This window comes from Trachymyrmex cornetzi, unplaced genomic scaffold (genome assembly GCF_001594075.2).
Source record: "Trachymyrmex cornetzi isolate Tcor2-1 unplaced genomic scaffold, Tcor1.1 scaffold776, whole genome shotgun sequence".
In the NCBI taxonomy this organism is placed as follows: Eukaryota; Metazoa; Arthropoda; class Insecta; order Hymenoptera; family Formicidae; genus Trachymyrmex; species Trachymyrmex cornetzi.
Window position 1 is genome coordinate 28881 of NW_017300109.1, and position 4597 is coordinate 33477.

Sequence of the window (4597 nt, forward strand, 5' to 3'; positions counted from 1 at the left end):
AATGTCAGGTTTGTTATAAGCAATTTATTGTAATTTGATTAGCATAGATTAAATACAAAAATAATTTTAATAATTATTTAATACCGGTAGTTAATCTTTTTGTATCACTCTCAATATATGATACCCGTAGGTCTTTTATTTTGCTATGCTGTAACATTTGTATTAACATAAAGGTGCGTACATTTGCTTGTTACCGTTATATTCTTCAATATCTGAAGTTAATTGAAGACAAATGTGTTATAAGGCATTTATTTTTATGGGATGTTTTTCACAATACGCAGTGTGATAAATATAACGTGGCAAAACGATATAGAGTGGCGTACAAAATGATTAACATTTTTTACCGGTATTATTTCAGTAATGAATTAATACCGGTACTGTTTATTTCTATACCGATATTAATAAAAATATCGATATAATACTGATACAGAACTAATTTTCGTACAATATCTCTACTTTCTTAATACCATTACTCGTCCATTACGCGATGGTCCAGTATGATAATATCATTTATGCAGTAATATACCACACTATTATCCGTATTATAAAAATTTATATATCTTGGTCACTGAATATTAGGGCGGTTCAAAATTTCAAAAATATTTTTTTTTCGTCGCCTTCTTGAAACCACTGTTTCTTTATGGTTAAAAACAGTCACTGAATTTTTTTCAGATTTAAAAAAAAATATTTAGAAGTCGCACAAGTCACATTTGTGACGGAATTGAAAGATTTCCAGTTTTTCGCTATTAATTTGAAAAAATAGCTATTTTTTTACATGAGATACTCGCTGTATATTTTTTTTTCATAAAGTACACCTCTTGACCTTTCCATTTCACTATAATAAAATTATTTATTCTTTTCTTAAAAAGCAGATATGATTTTTTAAACAAACTTTTTAATTTTTTTTAGTTAGTTTTTGACCGATGCCTTGATTGATAAATTTTTTTTGACAATTTAATCATATCGGAATTACTCCCTGATGTTTCCTGAATATCCTAAAAAATTGTGGAAAAAATTTATGCTATACAATCGGAGATAAAAGCGTTTAAAGTATTAGTAATGAGGTTATATAGGTTGAGAGGATACTTAAACACATTCAATATATGTTCAAAGCATGTCTTTATTCTTGATTTGTTTAAATTCATATATTAATATATTAATGTATTAATAAACTAATAGTATATTCATTTATTATATAATATTTTATAAACATTTTTAACATAAACAAAGGAATTTTATAAAATAATTAAATTAATTCAAGTTTACTGATTTCTTAAAAGAATATTTCTCTCTTCTGTGATATTCTACCACCTGCAGTAGATACTGTTTTTGTTCTTCTTGTTTCGTAAGCACGGAATTAAAATTTTGAATTAATGAAACACCCCTTTCTGCTACATCATTAACTACCTTCAGTTGTCCTATTCGATACCGTGACTTAATAAATTCCTCATTTTCTTCCCATAGACTTGGATCTTTATGTAGAAAATTTAAACTTATTCCGTTGGTAATGAAAATCTGTTTACTATTCTCTGTTATGAAGTCTGATATTTCATTTACGTCGATTGTATCTTTGTCCACGATGATACGTTTTGGAGGTATTTCTGTGCCATCCTTTCTCAAAGAATTTGTCATTTTCTTCCTTTCTTCATTTGATATTCGGGAATCGAATAACGACAAGCCAGCGAGTGAGTCACTTAGGTACCATAAGTGCCTAGAAAAAGTGTCGTATGCTGCTTTTGAAACTGTAGGATTTATTGATTTGTATTGAATAAGATCTTTTAACAGCTCTAAATCATTTACTGGAGCTAAAATTGGACATTGACTGGTATACCACTTTTTCAAATATATTTTAATTAAAAATAAGTTGAACTGACGAAGCCCAGATAGCTCACTTGCTCTTACTTTAAACAGACTCCTGAAAAGGTATATTTTCATACAATAAATTAATTTAGCCATCCACCGTGCTCTATGGTAGGCTCCTGGACTTCGAATTTTAATTTTGTCTTCAGCACCTAAGAATATAAGAGACAAAATAAGTAGCTCCTTATAGTCCTCACGAGGTTGAAAAAGAAGAAGCTGATTTCGAATGAAATCAATCATTTCGTTTTGTATTGGTGCTAGGAAAGTGGAGATTTTTTTATCTTTAAGGGCACTTTCATATTTCTCTTGGTCAATAGATTCCCAAGACTCCTGAAACCGCTGAAAAATTTTAATATTAGGGCCACTGGATGGTCCAAAAAGTATATCAAATACTGATCCGACTATAAGCTCGTGAATATGATGTCTACAAGCAAGACTAAATAATTCGTGTCCAAGTTTTTTTTCGAGCTCTACACAGGCACCTCTATTTTTTCCCGTATTGCTAGCAGTTGTATCGAAGCACATTGACGTCACCGTGTCACTTAAATTCCATTCTTGAAGTGTCTTGTATACGACATCAGCTTGAGTTTTTCCTATTCCTAAAGCAATTGCAGGAACGCCCAAAAGTTTTTCGACGCCTTCTCCTGTTACTGAAATTGCTAAGCGTTCAACTTTGTTCTTTGAAGTCAGAGATGGCAATAACTTTCCATCCCAATGAACCGTCAATGGAACATCAGGATGAAATGATTTTTTAATATTATCAGCAAGTGTTTTACGAACATTCATACGTTTTCTGCGGATCGTAGATTTCGACACCGTAATCTTATGCAAGGATTGCGTGGTTGCACCTGTACTTTTTCGTGCCGCTGCTAAAACATAAAGAGCATTGGCATCACTAATTCTTGCACGATCTAAAGCAAGGCATACTTCATCCGTTAAAAAACTTTCTTCAATTTTCTTTATTTTCTTTGGTGGAACATAAGATGTATCAAAATCATTATCACTTTCCGAACTATCAGGTAAACTTTCTTCGTCACCAATCTCGTCAACTTTTGGAGCGTTTTTTATTTCTGATCTTGTATCCCTAAGTAACAGAAATTATTTCTTAGCGGAAATATTACATCAGTAATATCAGTATGAATGTATGAGTTAATAGGTAAACAAATAGAGGAACATCGTCTAGGTCGGCCCACTTTTTAAATCTTGTTCATAAGTTTTTTTTGAAAATGAATTTGGTCAATTGAAGAATATTGTGTTGTAGATTTATGAAAGAGGAACACTTTCTTTTACTATATAATTGTTGAAAATAGTTTTTGGAAAGTTAATAATTATTGTAGTCTGCATTTCACACAGCAAATTATTTTTGTCAATACAACAAATAACCAATTTTGAAAAACGCATTTTGACTTAAATTCTCATCTATTTGAAAATCATGACTGAAAATTCAAATTAAATATGTAAAAATAGCAATGTTATTTGTTGAAACAATTCTTTATACAACGAATTAGAAAAAAAAACAAGATGTTTTGTTACACTTCAAATATAATATAGCAGCATATTTTTATAATTCATACTATTTACATCACCAAATATGTTTTTGACAACAATAAAACTTAATCATTTTTAAAAAATTTCATTCCAGTCGTATGCACTCATTACGGCGCGTCTACATTACAATCACGCCCAAAACAGTAAGTAAGCTAATTACGTTAAAAACTGAAAAATTCTTATAATAATACACAACATATACTCACTTTATATTTGCGCCTTCTTTCCTTTTATTATGAAGAGAGTTCGAGACTGGTGAATTGATTTTGTTCAGCTCTGAAGAACCTCTTTTCCCTTTTTTCTGCAGCAAATAAAACGATTGTTGTTCTTCGCTCATTGTTTTTAATCCACGAGCAAGTGAGATGTCAAATATGAGTGCAGAATTATCGATAAATAAATTTCTCTTTTTTTTGTGGACTAGAATTTCTGTATTTAAGTTTCTTCAATTTTTGCCATTCTAAATAAGCTTCCTTTATTTTTTTGCTAACATTGTGATTAGCCTTCAGTGGGATTCTTGATATACGCTTCCAAATTGAAATGATTTCAGATGCAGTATTTGCTGCACTTTCATTTAAAGTATTTCCCATAATCATATGGAAATACAAAAATCGTCTTAAGACATCCCTTGTTACAGGCAAGAAAGTGCCCTCTGCTGTTTACAGGTTTTCCAAGTAACCAAAAATCTTGTTTCACTTTTTCACACATGACTCAAAATAAATTTTCTTCTTCACATCACGTTATGGTTGTTTGCGCAAGCTACAGTCTTAACTAACTGAAATATAAAGCTTATAAACATGAACTTTGAGAATAGAGGGTGACTCTGTTTTGTTTACCAACGAAGGTTGTGAATAATAGTTGGATGAAAGTTTAAAAGAAAAACATCCGCTAATACTTGAATATCGCCGAAGAGACAGATGTTCTTTAAAGAAACCATTGGTCTTCGATTAATATAATTGTATTATAAAAAGTTAATAAATAAAATTTTCATTGATTTTTTTTATGTTCAAAATTTTTATAAAATATTATTTACGGAGTGTTTATCTCACAGGTACGTTTTCCGTATTATGCGTGATATAGAGAGCTCTAGTTTTGAACCCAACCCGTTATGGCGTTATATCCTTTCAAAAAATTTTTTTATTGCGTCAATTTTTATGTTTTTGACTTATTAGCTTATATTAGGGAGTAATAA